At 40.8% G+C, this 18536-nt stretch overlaps 1 protein-coding gene across 1 annotated transcript in view; it reads right to left on the bottom strand.

The window, feature by feature from the left end:
- Positions 1-16129, bottom strand: part of ctnnb1 (catenin (cadherin-associated protein), beta 1) — a 37086-nt gene extending 20957 nt beyond the window's left edge. Inside the window, exon 1 of the mRNA XM_072560393.1 lies at positions 15965-16129. The gene's annotated coding sequence lies outside the window, so the exon portion shown is untranslated. The remainder of the gene's footprint in view (positions 1-15964) is intronic.
- Positions 16130-18536: the final 2407 nt, after the last annotated feature.

The raw sequence follows: 18536 nt of genomic DNA, 5'->3' as shown, positions 1-18536 counted from the left end.
CCAGAATTTGTTGAGTGGCAGGAAGCAGGTAATGGTCAAGGGATGTTTTTAAATAACAGGACACCTGTGTCCAGTAGGGTTCTGCAGGGATTAGTGCTGAACCCCCTGTGGCAGAAACAATGATATACTTGAAAATAAGATCATAAACAATACAAAAATTGGTGGTTTGGCAAATAACATGGAGGACATCCTTTGATTTTAGGACAATATAGATGGGTTGGTCAGATAGGCTAAACGTGGGCAGGACAAACAGCAAGGGAATTCATGGACAGTAGAGCTCCAGGGAGCATGAAGGAACAGAGGGACTTTGGTGTTCATGCCCACATCGCCTTAAAGTATCAGGACAAGTAGATAAAGTAGTTACCATATCACACAGGATACTTACCTCCATTAGCCAAGACAGTTCAGGAGCAAGAAGGTTATGCTGGAACTGTACAAAACATTGGTCGGACCACAGCTAGTGCACTGCATGCAGTTCTGGAATCCACATTATGGGGGAATGTGATTGCACTGAAGAGCTTGCAGAGGGGTTTACTAGCAAGTGGGAATCTGGAACTCACTGCCTAGAAGGATGGAACGGGCATAAACCATCAACATTCTAGAAAATATAGGGACAGTCAGTTCTAATTATAACACCATAGTTCCATTCTTATGCAATCTCCATTTCAAGAAAATCACACAATAGCCACACCATTTAAACAAACGGGGCTGAAATCATGTTATAGCCAATACAGGTAAACAAAGTTCCCATTCTACAAATAATGGTTTAAGTTCTTCAATCGCAATCAATCCAATTTGCATTGAATAACCACATTATAGCAGAACAGATTATGTATGTGCAATGCCAAGGCATACAAGATTTGGGGATGCTGGTGTTGAACTGGGGTGTACCAAGTTAAAAATCACAACACCAGGTTATAGTCCAAAAGGTTTATTTGGAAGCACTTAGCTTTTGGGGCACTGATCCTTCATCAGGCATTAGGAGGCCAGATTTGAAGTGTTATATAGGGCCTGCGAGATATGACCAAGACATTAATGGCTGCTGAGGCACACCAGCAATAGCAAGGTCAGGTAACGTGGTATTAATACTTGGGAATTCAGCTGTACATTGAACTATTAAAATAGCCAGAGTGGAAAATATAAACTAGGTTTGCAACCCTTTCAAACATTAAAAAAATAGGTTCAGCCCTTGCAGTATTAGAAAATAATTGGAAAGAGTATACTGAAAAGATGTGGAAAGGAAATGGAGGTGACACTCATGCTGTAAAGACTGTTGGACAAAAAAAATTAGAGACTGGAACCAGAATAAATCCAAGCTTTGAAGAAAGTTGACAATAGCATTAAAAGAGAGCAGAATCTATCAATAATTTTGGCAAGGGGCAAGGGCAGAACTGGGGTCAACGAGGAATCAGCAGACCAAAAGTCTCCTGGGCTTGGGTGACTGACAGATGTTGCAAACTGACAAGATCAGGTCATGTCAAAAATTGAGCAGCTTGGAGCTGGTCAGAGATTTTGGCTAACTAGAGAGAGGGAAGGGAGTTTTCACCAGAATACACTCTAGATACTAAATACATTACAATCCAATTCTGCAGTTCTTGGGCCTTGTTGCCTGACAAGTTGGACAAAGATAATGGAGCTAGGAAAACTTATAAATGGGTAAGAGAGTTGAAGAAAATTTCCCAGTGGCAATAGACAAGGACAATGGAAGCTACAGGGTGACATCAAGGACGGATAAACCAAAAAGAAATCTAACATGACTGAAGTCGAGGTGACTAAACACAGGACACAAGTTAAAAGACTGAAAGAACAACTTACCACAAGGACTCTGACATAACAGCAATGACTTAAAGAACTCAGTCAAACATCTCACCTCCAAAGCAAAAATCATTACAATTAAGTAACTTATACTTTCAGTTCCTACAAAGCACTGACTGAACTCTCAATTTCAACCACACAACTGGTTTAGATCACCAAGACAGGATGCAATACAGACACACAAGATTTCCTACCACAGACCACAGGAAGAAAGATTAGTTGAGGTGTAAGAGCCCAATAATACTGATGCACAGTAGCAGACTAAAGCCATGTACAAGCATTGCACCCAGCATTAAGTAATCAACCAGGGCAAACCATCAAAAAGTGACAGGCAATCACTTCAAATTAAGTAGGTAGTGACTGAATCAGAAGGAACCAATAAAACTAATTAATTCTTCAGATTCTCAAACATAGTCGTCAAACACAAATGCCCTCAGACAACAGAAATGTGAACAAATCTTAATATCGACATCTCATCAGTAGGATTCCTCAAAATCTATGAATTGTCAGATTTATGAAAACTGGAAATTAAAAAAAACAATAAACTTAAACTCATTGACTGCATCTCCAGAACAGGAAGAGTTAACACATGAGGTCCATGACCTCAAGCTGGACAGTAGGTAATTAATCTGAAAAACCTTCTGTTCTTCACCACATTTGCTACGAGACCTCCTGAATATTTTGCTTTCATTGCAGAGGACTGGTTCTATCTGGACTTCTTTTCTGATTTATGCTGGTGTAGTTTCACAGGTGTTTAGAACTGATACCTTACAGAAGCAACCATTTTTACAAGTCTAAGACAAGAAGTGCTGGCAGCCTTTCAAATGACGGAAAATCAAACAGCCAAGCCCAAACGTCTACTCTCCCAAAATCCATGTTCTCATCGATTTGTTAATTTCAGTCCTCCCAATACCAAAGAGAGAGCTCAACTGTAGTGTTCCAATTGCCAGCCCAAGATCAGCTAACGTCATTCACCAGGAAGTAATGATAAGCAAAGCCAGAAATGATAAATGAAAATGTAACATTTTACAACAGTTGGTTAGAGATTTAATTGCACTTTACATTCTAAATGATTCTTCATAGACACCATGAAGTAGCCTACTTCACCTTAACAAGTCTTGACAAAGCAGTTCCTTCCTTTCCTCAGTATCTCTTCCCAAAACTGCCAGAATACAACTGGCTTCCTAAAGATAAACACCAAGTCACAATAATCATTAAAATTAAAAAATGATGAATATCAGGTAGAGTTCCTCAAGAATAATGTCGTTGCTTTTCTGCACTTGTATTTGTAATTGTTAATCATTGTCTCTAGATTACAATGATTTCCATTTATACAGCACCATTTTACATAAATATCCCTAGCCTCAGAATGTTATAAAATAATTTAGCACCGATGAGGGCAGATAAACAAAAACAAAGTTGAGAAAGTAGCAATTCGATACAGGAAAGGGGGGGTGGCAGGCAAAAATGCTTAGTGTCAGAATCTCAAAGCTGAAGTCCTTAGCAGCTAAAGGCTTGTCTTATAATGGTGCAGCAATTGAAACTAAAGTAACACAAGGAGGTAAACATTGAAGCCTTGGTGGGACTTCACAGCAGGTTTAAGGTATTGGTCAACCAGGAGCCAATCCAGGAAAACCTGGATTAATGGACACAGGTAGAGTTTTGAAGATCTCAAGTTTTATGAATGAGACACAGCCAGGAGTTAACTGGAATAGTCATGACTACAGGAGAAAAACAGCTGTAGGTTTCAACAGGGGAGTCAAGTAGTAAACAGAATGAGGCAATGCTAGAAGTGGAAACAAGTAGTCATAGTGATGGCATGAATGCCTAGTCAGAAGCTCTTAAAGGTCAGGTATAAGACCAATGTTACAATGGTTCAGCTTCATAGTTGCCAGAAATAAAGATAATAATAGTAGAAAGGAACACAATTAATACAAGGAACTAAGAAAAATACCTATGACCTTCCCACGGTTTAGTTGGGAGGAAATTTCTGCTCATCTGGCTCTGGTTGCTAAGCATGCAATTTACTAATTTACAGATATCCAAGAGTTGTGTGGCAATGTTGAGGGATAGCTGGGTGGTATCAAAATACATGGCAAAACTGACACTACATTATCAGATGTCACCAAGAGCCAGTATATTGATTAGAAATCACAATTACCTCATCACAAGACCACCAGGATACTGTAGCTATTATTGTACCACCTCTGCCGTAGTCAACAGGCCTTACTCACTATTGCCCTGGATTTCCTTTTAAGTAAAATAATGGTCAAGATTTGGATTCTGCAATCAATGAAACTTTATCTGGTTTCACTTTGAACAGTTTCGAGCTGTGCGGCATAAAGTTCTTCCACACCCATATGAGTCACTCTACACAACACCATTTACAGATTTAATTTCAAGATCTCGTCACTCATTCTACAACAAATGTTAGTCACCCATTCAATATCACTGCCTATTCAGGAGACCTTAGCTATTGTCATACTTGTACTGAAGAGTGGGGTTTATGTATTTAATTTATTTCAAAAAGATGAAAAGCTTACAACTTCCAATATAAACTCCCAGCTAAAATTATGCCTTTCTTCAGAATGTTAAACATTACTCTTATACTTTGGAACTTCACTATTAGCAAACAAAACACCACAGTACTGAATTAACTTTGCCAAGAATGTACTGCAAACATGCCTACACACTCAGAAGAAAATCAAGAGAGCTCTGAAATTTGGTAATTCATTCCATAGACAAACAAAAGGAAATGACATAAAAAGAGCTGCAGGCGGAATAGTGTCTGGCCCAGATTAGTCATCTTCCTCAGGAAGAGAGGGAGAAAACAGGAGCTCCTGGGTTACACGTCCACTCACTTTCCTGAAAGAATCAAGCAGCCAGTACCAGTTCGTATGGAGAATTAATACATTTTATAATGGAAAAAATCAGGAAATAAATTCAAGGTATTATCAGATGAGATAAGTTTAAAAGCCCAAGCTGTTGTAGAAGAGGGCAACATACACATTGACAAGATGTTTGTTGCACACACTCCACGAATATATCTCCAGACTTGCACTCAGTCAAAATGTCTATCTCGCAATAAAATGAAAACCCAGACTAGCAGAGACCATACATCAACTAAAATTCGTTCTGGCATAAGCCAATACTCCAAAGCCATGTCAAAAAGTGCTGTGCAGTCCACAGGTTTAGCCAATCAGGTTACAGAAGACCAATTATTCTACTGTAATTAATCTGAATCACATTACTATGCTAACAGCTCAGTCATGCCAAAGCAAGCCCAACTAGGGCCCCAGTGACCTCAAGATGAACTCAATGGAAAAAGTACCAACTTAATTTCACTTGAGGTCATTGGAAAACTTTTCCATTCTAAAGGACTTAAAATGAATGCATTATCTAAAGCAAAAGCCACAAAAACAAAACTCTTATAAACAGGCTAAGCAGAGGTCAATACATTTAATCGTACCAAGTACAGCTGGACATTAATATGCATTTTAGATCTCCGATCAATAAGGCTACAGAAAGACTTGGAGATCAAAATTGAGGCAGATTTAGGGAACAAACTTGGACTTTCAAACTTAATCACAGCTACCTTCTACAACTGTGCTGTAAACACCAATCACCAGAAAACAACTGAAAATTGCATTACAGAAACATTGGGTCTGTTATCCAAAATATTTTTTATTATCTATTTAAAAAGACTAATTAAAAAAACAAAATGGTAGGTTGAATATAAAATGCTGATTATACAAGCAATTTGATGTATGCCTTTGTCACTTGACTTTCCTACCATGCAATCCCTAGCTAGTAAGGCTGTTAGTCAGTGACCAATGTGGGTTTTGGTGGAGGGATAGGGAGTAGAGCAATGTTCTTCCTTATCCAATAGTCAGATAAGGATGCTAGGTCAGCTAAGAGAGTAGACCGCTGAAAAGGCAGACAAACAGACAGACATTGTTTAAAAAAGCAGGCAAAAATATACCACTATTAACACAGACCAATGTGTGAAAAGAATCAGCCAAGGAAACAAGCTACCAGTATTATTGGAGCAAAGGACTGAAACCTAAGGGCTCAAACGGGAAGTTTTTTTTTAAACCTCAAGATTCAATGAATATAAAGAGTTACTCACATCTGTAATCAAGAATTCCAATATCAGAGACACACCATAATAAACCATTAGCTCTTCTTAAATTCTATATAATTCCATGCAACAAAACATGCAGTAAATGCATTTAAATCAAGGCCTACAAATTAAATTTTAATTTTAATTATTGATCATTCTGGTATACTGCTATGGGGAGAAATGAAAGACACCCTAAATCGGGGTGTTTTTCTTTAAAAGCTGAAGCATTCAGCTGTAATAGCAATCTGCAGAATCTTTGGCTTTCTACGCATAAGAATGACCCACTTACTTCAGATGAAAGAATTTCTTTAAAATATCATTCTGTTCTCAAAGTGAATGCAACATTTAGAATTAACATTGATTTTTAAAGAATGGTTTGCTTAATTACTTAGAATACACAACCTTGTTTCTAAAACCTTTTACCTTGCAAGGTCACTGCACAATGTAGAGCTGTCTACAAGTTGGTAACACCGAGTCCATATTTATGCTAGATAAATACTAGTTTTAAATCAGTACATAAAAGACTATGTCAAACAGACAGATCTGCACAAAGTCAAGTTTGAAAAAAAACCCACAAACGGTCACACTAACAAGCTGTATATTGGCTCAAATTGGAATGGCACAGACAGACCAACAAATTCAGGTCAAAACAACGCACTCAACATACAGATCTGCAAAAGGATTTACCAACATTATCAAGAAGCCTGGATCGTTGTGCAGAATTTAAACTAAACAACCTTTTCTTCAAGCTTATTTGTTCCTTTTCATACTTCAAATTAATTATGGTTACAACTACAGCATTCAGCTTTATGGATGAATTACTGACACTGCACCCAAGATTCTTAAATCACTTGTTATGCCATACTCAAATGCCATTATGACATTCTACTTTAAGAAGGTCTTTTCTTCAATACAAGACAGTCTTCAAGATTAATACTCAGAAAACATCTTATTTCCAAACAATTTCCTTCCATTCGTGAAGGCAGTTATTCATACAGGACATTCTTTGAACATTCTAGCCTCCTAGCAATTTGCTGTTCTTTTCACATCAACCCAGACAGCATACAGGTTGTACAACTTACAGGAAAATTCTGTCACCACTCAACAGAGGCAAAGGAAATTCTACCTAACGTGACCAGGAAAGGTGGGCCAATTTTTCCACTGGCCTGGGAAAGGGCTACTGGTTGATGCCCCCTAGCTCACCAGACAAGGATTCAAAGCTTGGCCCTTCTGGCCACAATTCTCCTGCAGATATAAATTTTTTGACAGAGCCATCATCAACGCAGATCCATCATCAAATCAACACAAAAAGCATGAGGCCATAACGAAGTATTTTATCTCTCAACCACACTAACCCTACAAACCTGGCCTCTTGCCCCTCCCAGATTTAATTACTCCATCACTGGTAGCCAAGATTTCAAATGCTCAGCTCCCCAGCTTCAGATCTCCCTACAAATTCAGCTCATCTCAACTCACCATGGTCAAGTGTCCCAACAGTTCACTTTTCACAGCTTTGGTGCTGTATTTGATCTCTTTGTAAACTTTCAACTATGAGCTGCCATCTCAAACCACTGCAGTTTATTTGATGTAGGGAGATTCATAGTCATTGGGAAGTTCCAGGATTTTGATTCAGCAACAGTGAAGGAAAAGTAACATATTTCCAAGTCAGGATAGTGAATGGCTGGGAGGAGAACTTTTAGATGTCCTTTAAAAAGCTGTTTTGCTGTCTTTCGCAGGGTGAGAGCGAGCCCAGCATTGTGAACATGTGCAGTGGCTACGAGTGTCAGCAAGCCCTTAGAGCTCACAATAGCAACAGCTTCAGTAGTGAGAGATGACGCCAGAGCATGGGGATGTCAACACTGATGGGCTCACCAGTGAAGGACTCAAGGCTGCAGCAGCACCGTTTGAAGATGGCAGAGACAGAGACAGTCAGCCTCTGCAGTCAGGAAATGCAGCATTTTCAGATAGTGTCAGAATCAGGATGTTGGGCTACAGCTGCCAAGCAGGTTGACATGAGCAACAGTTGCATCAGTGGCAGCATGGCTGGCCTGGTGGTACTCCTGGACTACAGTTGTGGCAATGATGGTCCAAGCAGAACTCCTGGAATGTATTGTAATGCGGTGGCATTGGTGGGCCTGAAGCCTGATGTGGATTCCTAGGTTAGTTACTGGCCTGGATGATAATTCCTGTTGCAAGATGCTAGGACTCCTCCTTGAGCAATCTCAAAGACGTAAACATGTAAATGTGGGCCAAAACACAAACATTCTGTCATTTGCTGATGTTCAGGTGCAGCCACAGCTATCAGGAAATAGAAAACTTGTGCCCAACAGGAAACCCATTCTGAATGTTCATCTGACAGATCAGAACTAACCTGGACATGCACAATAGCACCGAATTTCCTTACGCATAAGGATGCTGCAATCCCAGTGGCAACATTCCTGACCTCAAGTACACATTCAGGCACTATAACAATCACTCACCAGAAATTAGCGTACCCACTGTCATGCTATATAATGCGGAAATGGATTCCCAAGTAACTACACAACATGATTTCGCAGGTTTCAATGAAGTGAGTCCAATATTACCATGTTCCTTTCAGAACAGACATACTTAAAATGGCAAAACAAACCAAAATATGGATACTCATCATGCCTACAACCAGAGAGTCATATAGAACGGAAAGAGACCCTTTGGTCCAACTTGTCCATGCCAATCAGGTTCCCCAAACTAAATTCCACTTGCCTGCTTTTTGCCTATATCCTAAATCTTTTCTATTCATGTACCTGTCCAAATGTGTTTTAAATGTTGTAACTGTAGCCACGCCCCATCGCTTCACTCAATATATGTCCCATGCTGTGTGAACAAGTTGCCAATCAGGTCCCTTTTGAATCTTTCCCCTCATCTTAAACTTTTGCCCTCTAGTTTGAGCTTCACCAGCCCAAGGATAAGACCTTGTTAGTCGCCTTCTCTATACCCCTCATGACTTTATAGACCTCGAAGGTAAACCCTTAATTTGCTATATCCAGGGAGAAACAGTCCCAGCCTACCCCGCCTCTCCTTATAATTCTAACCCGCCAGTCCCATTAACATCCTTCTAAGTCATTTCTGCACCCTTTCCAATTTAATAACATCCTTCCCATAGCATGGGGTCCAGAACCGTACACGGTTCCTCAGAAGTGGCCTCAAAACCATCCAGTATAGCCACAACATGATGCCCCAACTCAAACTCAATGTTCTGGCAAGCGTGCCAAACATCTTTTCAACATCCTGTCTACCTGTGATGCCACTTGCAGGAACATTATCAGCCTTACTGAAAAACAATTCATATTATCTTTGTGCAAGTCAGTACTAAGGATGACAAGCTCTTACAGAACAAGATAGGTGCTTCCTTTATGACTCTTACCCACTTCTACTCCAGCCCCTTCCCTTCCTAAAAGCCCCCAAAATCACTCATCTCCAATATCCAATTTCTGAAGAAAGTACACCACTGAAGATAGATTTTGGATCATGCTATACAGTAACAGAAGTACCACAGCACAAACGTCCAAGCTACTGTTTCACATTTGCTTTATGGTACTATTTGCATGCTTACAATCTTATTGTGTTGTTTGATTTTTTTCAAACTAGTAAATGTGCAAAGAGCTATTTTCAGTTCACTTGACTCACTGGTGTTTAAATTCTAAAATCCAAACTAAGAACTGTGGGCATTGGCAATAAATTTTGTAACCCTTGATGTTTTAGAACCAAAACAAAAGCTTGCACATCCAGAGCAGATCCCTCACCCGAACCCTGGTGCAGGAAGAATGGCTTACAAGTAGAGGCAGAGTTATATTTATTGACACATCCAACCAACATTCAATACAGCTAGCACTGACACAATGGGCCGAATGGCAGCCTTGCGCCGAATCACTAATAAATCACATCAGTTAAGAGTATCCAAGAAGCACCCACATTTCAGCATCTGATTTTAGATATTTAAAGTTAACAGGTATAATATATAGAACTTTCCAGTGACTGTCAACCAGCGATGTCTCTCTCACCAATGCCTCATACTAGCTTAACAGGAACCAACACCCTGCTTTAATGCGTTCCAGAGTCTTTAGAGCAGCTTCAAGCCTTTAATTTTGAATTTCCAGGCCCTGTATAAAAATTACAACGAACTAAAATAAAAAAGCTTAATATCAACTATTTGCACCATTTTCTAAAGCTAGTTGTTACTACTCCTTCACACACATGGAATTCATTTGACAAACTTCAAAGGACCAGTAGTCTCCACACACCTTACCCTAACCACATTCTTTCCAATATGCCATACTGAATGTATTTCTACAACCACAACTTTACAGACAATCCTTTGCTGGTGTTGGCACAAGTTTTTAAAAATTCTTCAAAATAATGTAGGCATTGTACAAAGACCAATTTTGCAGCTTTTTACAGATTTCAAAGCAGGGAACCATTATTAAATGGAACTATGAAAGCCAGTCATGGACACATTTGAAATCTATTAAAAGCTCTACTGTAAGGCAGCTGGGGGTACAAAATACAGATCACCAGAGCCAATGTCTTATCTTTCTGAAATTAATGAAAATCAAAGCAAACTACCTGCAAAAAAAAAATTGGGCTACATTCTAATGTTATGATGGCACTGTCCCAATTAATGGGGAAGGGCACAAAAGGATTTAAATTAGTCCTGCAATTGCTTGATCAATTGATGGAAAAAAATGGGGAACACTGCAAAAGGGCAACTTTACACCACAAGACCCATTCCCCCTGAATAGTTTCCCCAGAGATGAGCAAAACATTAATCCACTGTTTACACCAAATACTCCTGAAAACTACTCCAATTAGACCAACATACACATCATAAATATCAGTGTACATGTAAAGAAAATAAACTTAAATGCTAGAAATACTGGTTCATCAGCTTCCAACTAGGAAATGGGCTAATGTTTTAGGTATGCTCACTGAGAATGACAGCCTTGTCTTGGCCAAAAGGTTGCTGAGTTTTTCAGCTGCTGCAAGACTGGCTGCACCAATTCCCAGCCTAATAATCCAGATTCACGTCAAAACATTCCACATAGCTTCCATACTTTAAGCAGCTATGTGCCATATTTACATTGCTGGCACAGGCAAACAAGCTCCCTTCCCATTATGAAGGGAACCAGAATGCATTTATATAGAACAGCCAACTTACAATTAATCTATAAACAGTTTATATTCCATTGTCTGAAAACAGAAGCTTGCTTTAAAACCTCCTCAAAATATCTGACAAACATTGGTCGTTTATGCTGTTGCAGTTAAGGTCAAATTCAAATAATTGTGCATTTTCCTACAATTATATTGCCTCATTCAAAAAAATTCTGGCTGCAAAGAATTTCAAACTTCGTGAAATGAAAGGGGCTATAACAAAATGCAGATACCCAGCAAATGTACAGGCTTATGTTTTAAGTTTAGGGGCAAGAGTTCTGAAAAATAAACAATCCAAAAAGGTGAAGCATCAACACATCTATTCTCTCACAAATGCTTGCTAACTTGATGAGAGTTCCAACATATTCTGTTATCTATTTTCAGCATCTTCATCTTTGCTTATACCACAAACAGGTGCTTTGTCCGTTATATAGGCAAACAGTGTATACAGTCAGCACTGACCAAGTACAAGCTATAAGAATGTTCAATTGAGCAAATATTGACTTGAAATCCATCACCTAACTCAACCATTGAAACTAGCAAAAGGATGATGGAAAAAATATTAAAACAAAGGACAGCATTTTTATAAAAAACGTTACTCTTCCTAGTTGCAACACTGAAGTCTTTTGTCTGAACAATTGATACATTCAATAATTCCCAACTTCAAATCCAGTTTATAATATTTCATTCTGAGCATTTAAACAGGAACAGGTTGACTGAACCGATTATCAAGTGTGGCTTTCTTTGTTCTGGTTAAATAAATCCACAGGGGTCTGGTTTACTTCACATTAGGCCAGAATCTTAAAAGTAAAAATGAATTATTTGCATGAACAATTTGAAATATTCCGGCGAGGTGCAGAAATAAAGTGGCACGTGCAAACACAAAACTTTTTTCTCAACTCCCTTCCAGCCTTAAACACCATTCCCCAAAGTCATTTGTCACAGCTGCCCGAGACTTAAAAAAGGTGACCTGACTTTCTTAAAAAAACAGCAGGCATTGTTAATCACTAACTGAACACCAGTAAACATATTTTCTGCATTAACAGAGCTACTTCAAACTTTGTACGCTAGAGAGAATCTATTAAACATGTTAAACTCCAGTAGCATGTGCAAAACGAAGTCAACAAAATTTTTTCAATTCTAAGATTTAGAACAGAAATATTTTCTGAATACAGATGTTATATAATAAACACTCATTCGTAGAAAACACACCACAAATGTAGTACAAGGCCACAGTGAACAGGATACCATGTAAGCTACACAGAATTCATAAGGAAGCAAAAAAAAAGGGCAGTCGAGGACTCCAGCTTGCTTTGCATATGCACAGGGAGGGGTTAGCGCAACTGACAAATCCTTCTCTGCTCCCCCTATTGTTTACAATTAGAGTTATCCAGTACAGTACTGTGACGATTGGTGGCCAGCAGCCATTGAAGCACAGTCCAACTGGAGCCAGAGTGTTCAGGGAAGGAGAGATAGAGGGATAATCTGAATACAAACGCTAACTTAACATCTTTAAATTCCTTTCTGCTACACTTTTTAGTACAAACAAAAACACCTGCAATAAAATGCAACTTTCAAAAATGCACAGATAAAATTCATGCATCATTGCTTAAGGTGAAACTATGAGAACACAAATCGGTCAAAACACAACTCATTTTCAACAGCTATCTCAACTTCATAACCAGATAGAGATAACCAAAATCTGTCACTGGAGTGCAACATTTATCTAACTTAATGATTCTTCTACTGTGGAATGCAAAAATAACAGTGGACGCCAATAATCTATTAAATGAATTCCCATGCTTATAATAGGCTCAAGTAAAACAGCTAAAGTTACCAAAGCCAATGAGACACCAAAATACATTAAAACTATAAAGAAATACCAGTGTAGAAACTCAAATAGAACAGCTTTTAAGTTGAGCCAATGTCTTCAAGTGCAAGCATACACTGTAGTACAAACCTTAAATCATGACCACAGATCTTTGTAGGAAACTTTGTTTCTATTATGAGATACCACAAGTGGATTTCAGGAATTGAATTTTGTGATTGCATCTATTTCCCCAGAAATTTGAACACTACTTTTAATACACTGGCCATATTATAGTGTGCTAAAAACATCTGGTCACTGCCACACAAAAATACACTTGGTCCAAACCAGTTCACATTTTTTTCTAGGTTAAAAACAATGAAATTGTCCAATACTGCACATCATGCTTCTCCTCCCATTTAAAATGGAAGTGCCTCAACTTCACATTTGAACTGTATCAACAGTCACAAGATTCCTCCTTCTACACACACCTAATTTCCATTCGCAACTCTAACCAGTGAGTTGTAAGGAAAACAAACTTGCAAATCATACATTCAGGAACCAACTACACTGAATAATAGATCTGTAACTATCAATGCTAACATTTGAGATTTACACAAGCATAAAATGCAGGAACAAAACTGACCATATGTAAATCAATATCCATAAAAGCAGAACGTAAGGAAGGGACTAGATAGTGAAACCTGAAAACAACCACAATTGTTGCAATCGTGGTCACATTAAACTTCTATTTACTCAGCAAAAGGCATCCTCACATGAAACCTGAGGCAACAAGAAAACCCCATATTACTAGAAAGAATTATTCTGGAAGAAACAAAACAGACACTTTAAACTTGTCCTTTCTTGCATTAAATTTGTATTATGTTGGATGCTCCTTTCCCATTAAAAGGTTAAGCCAGTGCTCAAAATTTATATACTCGTACAAAAACAGATCTGCTTGCCTATGACCCAAAGCATTTATCAGTGAAATTACCTTAAAATGCAAATCCTAGACTGCTGCATAACTTGCCTACTCAATTGTTAATGAGCAAGTTTTGCCCTATTTCACCGATTTTTCAACAAGTACTGCTCGAGATTCCAGACAATTTATCAATGACACGAGCATATTCACGTATACCTAAAATTTGGGGATCAAGCTGCATGCTGCCAATTCAGAAAACAAAATCACCTCAATATAAACCCACTTTATGGTTTCATCCAGTTAAGGCATTCACCTTCCCACACTCCTGTAGCCTACACATGCACTCTTATAACTTGGGATAAAAAGCTAAATCTTCAATGTTTGTAACACAAGTACATGCCTCAGTCTTGTAGCCAAATGAATACCCAAGGACCCGTAAGGCCAGGAAAACACTGGCCCCTTGAGCTCTAAATCCAAAGCTAAACACCCTCCCATCGCCCCTGCCCAGATCGAAGCAGCAGGCCTTCAGTATATGTACCCTCCTGACCTCCCCCGAGGAGGAACATCAGCTCCACCACGTAGAAACCCATCTTCGCACACCCGCCTTGGGATTAAAACAACATTGGTTCCACCACCCTCAGGCAGTAATAGGCACAATCACCCTCAGGGTAAACACTCACTCCTCTCTCAACCCCTTTGGGGTGAACAACCCCATTTTCATTCCTCCCCACCACCACCACGGTAACCTTCTCTTTTGTTTCCTATCAACCACCCCTCAAGAAAAACATCCCCTCCTCTCTTGTCCTCCCTCTCAAGGTAACTGCCGCTGCCCCTCTCTGCCACATCTCATGTAAACTCTGCCATCCCTGAGGTCATCTCAGGGTAAACCCCTTCCTGGATAAACTTCTCATCCTCTCCTCTCACTGGCCCATCTGGGGTAAAGTCCCCATCCTCTTGATTTCCCCCACCAGCCCAGCACCCCACTCCTGTCTCACACCCCAGCCCCGGAGTAAACTGCCTGTTCCTGTCTTCCCCACCCCAGGGTAAACTCCCCCACTCCCTCCTCCCCCCCAGGGTAAACTCCCTCACCCTCTCCTCCTCCCCCCTCAGGGTAAACTGACCCCCCCACCCTCTGCTCTTCCCCCCCTCAGGGTAAACCCCCTCACCCTCTGCTCTTCTCTCCTCTCTCCCCCCCCCCCCCCGTTAACCCCCTCACCCTTTGCTCCTCTCCTCCTCTCCCCCCCCACCCCCCCCCCAGGGTAAACCTAAACCTCCTCACCCTCTGCTCCTTCTCTCTCCTCCCCTCTCTCCTCTTCCCCCCCCCCACAAGGTAAACTCCCCCACCCTTAGGGTGAACTCACTCACCCTCTCCTCCTCCCCTCCCTCAGGGTAAACACTCCCCCCACCCTCAGGGTAAACTTCCCCCACCCTCTCCTCCTCACCCCCCCCCCCCCCCAGGGTAAACTTCCCCCATCCTCTCCTCCTCACCCCCCCCAGGGTAAACTTCCCCCATCCTCTCCTCCTCACCCCCCCCCCCAAGGGTAAACTTCCCCCCCCCTCCTCAGGGTAATCTCCCCCACCTTCTCCTCCTCCTCCTCCTCCTCCCCACCCTCAGGGTAAACTCCCCCCACCCTCTCCTCTCCCCCCCTACCTCAGGGTAACGTCCCGCCCACTCCAGTCTCCCATACTCAGTGTAAACTCCCCCCCCCGCCAGTGTGAACTCCAATCCCTTTTCACCCGGTAATAAACACCCGCCCCTCCCCCGATGCCACGTTGTTCGAAGAGTTAATCGACTTTTTGATCTTTTTTAATTCTGAAAGCGGGAGGAGCTGGCCACTCCCCCGCACACCCACCCCGACAGCAACCCCTCCCCCCCCCCCCCTCAGTGAGGGAAGGGCCGGAGGAGGCCGGGCTCTCCCTCACCCACCGACACTGAAGGACGGGCACCTCCAAAGTGGGGGAACCAGCAGCCAGCTCGGCTCCCAGTGATCCTGAGGGCGGAGGCGAACTCTTGACTACTTTTATGTATTTCAAAATAGCCTTTTCTCTCAACACCCTCCACCACTCCGAGAGGCTCTGACAGCGGCTCTTTCCCCTCATACTCACTCACTTTCTCTTACTCACTCCTGCTCCGTCTCCCGCTCTCCAACCGCCGCCGCCGCCAGCGACTCCGACCAAAATGGCGACCGGCAGCAACGCCTCCTTATAAAGAGGCAGCGACACGGCGAGTGCCCCTCCGCCTGCGGAACGTAGTGCGTAACTTTCCAACCCACACCTGGCAGAGGGAAGAAGGAAATGGGGGTGTTCGGAACATAACTAACGACAAATTAACCTTTCTTCAGCCTTTATCATGCACAGACCATGCATAAACCTCTTTGAAAATCATTACTTTACAGCACAGTCTCGAGTTGGGTTATGTTGATCTGTTTTTTGTTCGCTGATAGATTCTATTTTCCCCAATCCCCACCCCTACCTCTTTTCTACTGCCCCTTTGCCCAGGCCCGGAGTCTGCGGAGGGATACTGGCTAGGCACTGTGTCCACAACACCTTGTGGTCAGGGAGCGGTAGAATCACACAGGCTGCAAGTAGCAGCTCAGCGGAACGAGTTTGCAACTGAAGCTCGTGTGAGACTATAAACCATATGCATAACATCCTTTCATTTATTTGGACTTCGTTCGCGAATTTCACATAAGCTTCTGCACTGAAAAAAATAAATTGCCAAAATTGTTTTCTCCTCCCCTTTCCCAACAAACTTGCATTCTTTGCAATTAAGTTTTAAACTTTCGAAACACTCAACTTCAAAAGACTTTGCAAACACAAAAGACGATGCATGAGGATAAAATGAAACCCGCACCATTTTTCTTTCGGGGAGGAGAGTGAACTTGACAGTTTCGTGGTTGTGAAATGTGTAAGTTCAGCCTTTCAAAAAGCAATGAACTCACCCAGAAGTCACTTCAATTGACGGAAGTAGAGATGCACAAAGTTCGCTGCTGGGCATCCCACACAAAGGAAAAATGCGGCAGCATTAGAGGAAAAAGAGTTCCAGTGTGCAAAAATACTTAATTTACAGCCTGGTTGGATTCCGGAAAGCAAAACTGATTTTTAAAAAAAAGACCAGAACAATGTGATCTTTTATTTACAAAATTCATTTTCTACTACCCTGAACTTTCCACATGAAACTTCTTGGCTCAACCTAACGAAAACAAAGCTAAAGCAGTTCTGACTTATTGCTTTTGGTACTGCTGCATTTATTCGTAAACGTTAAAGTAACCACCACAATCCATGAAATGGGAGCCCATCTGTTGTATTTAAACTCTGATTTGTAATCGCTTTGGCGAAGATGGCATCTTGCGCATTATTAGTGAAAAATGTGACATATAATTTGTAATTATATTTTTACGTTCAGAAGGAGAGGCTTTTACGCTCAAGACATCAAAAATTTCACAGCCAATGAATACTTTTGAAGTAAATTCCGTTGTGGAAGAGTCTCAGCCAATTTGTACACAGGAAGCTTCACCAAACAAAATGTTATTCATTTAAATTCACAAACTATTTTGGAAAAGCAGTTAAGATGTATTAATTCGGTGAAAGAAAAAAAAGTCTGAGTTAAAGTAATGGTCAAAGTATTAAGAAGTTAATTTTAAGAGTTTAAAAACAAATTAGCAAACTTTTGAACATGGATAAAAACAAAATTCCTATTCCTGATGAAGGGCTTTTGCCCGAAACGTCGATTTTCCTGCTTCTCGGATGCAGCCTAACCTGCTGTGCTTTTCCAGCACCACACGAATCGAAACTTCTGAACATATTTTTCTTCAGCAACCGGTATAAGTCCACATGGCTGTCAATCAATAGAGCAGTCAAAATTGTGTCATGGTTGTGTAGTATGTACAATGGTGATCCTACAAAGCGATATGGATAGGTTAAGTGGGTCGGCAAAGAATTGGCAAAGAGTATAATGTGGGAAAATAGGAAATTACCCATTTTGGCAGAAAGAGCAAAACAAAAGCAAATTATCTAACTGGTGAGAGGCTGCAGAGCTCTGAGATGCAGAGAGTGGTGCCTTGTGCATGAATCAGATAGGGTTTGTGCATAGGTACAGCAAGTGTCAGGAAAGCAAATAGAATGGTATGTTTCATTGCAAGGGAAATTTAATGCAAGATGAGGGAGGTTATGCTTCAAATTATAGAGGACTTAAGTGAGATCGCATCTGGATTATGGTATACAGTACTGGTCAGCACTTATAGGCGGATGTTAATGCATTGAAAGCTATTCAGGGAAGGTTTCCGAGACTAATACCTGGATTGAGCAGATAGCCTTAGGAGGAAATGCTAGGCCTGTATCCTCAAGATTTTAAAAGAGTCAGAGGGACTTCACTGAAGTACATGAAATCCTGTTGAGTGGACTTGAGCAGGTGGATGTCTTGTGAATCTCCTGTGAGAGAATCTAGAATGAGGAGACATAGTTTAAAAATAAGGGGTCACCCATTTAAATCAGAAATGTGGAAAAGAATTCTCCCAGAGAGATATGAGTCTTTGGAATTTCCATCCACAAAAGACAGAGGATTCAGAATGTTTATATATATTTAAAGCAGAGGTAGATAGATTCTTGACTACGAGTAGGATCAAAAATTATCAGGTGGATATGTCGGAATGTAGAGTTGAGCTTAAAATCAGATCAGCCAT

The sequence above is a fragment of the Chiloscyllium punctatum genome, chromosome 41 (assembly GCF_047496795.1).
Source record: "Chiloscyllium punctatum isolate Juve2018m chromosome 41, sChiPun1.3, whole genome shotgun sequence".
Classification (NCBI taxonomy): domain Eukaryota; kingdom Metazoa; phylum Chordata; class Chondrichthyes; order Orectolobiformes; family Hemiscylliidae; genus Chiloscyllium; species Chiloscyllium punctatum.
This window is presented reverse-complemented; position numbering and strand designations above follow the sequence as displayed.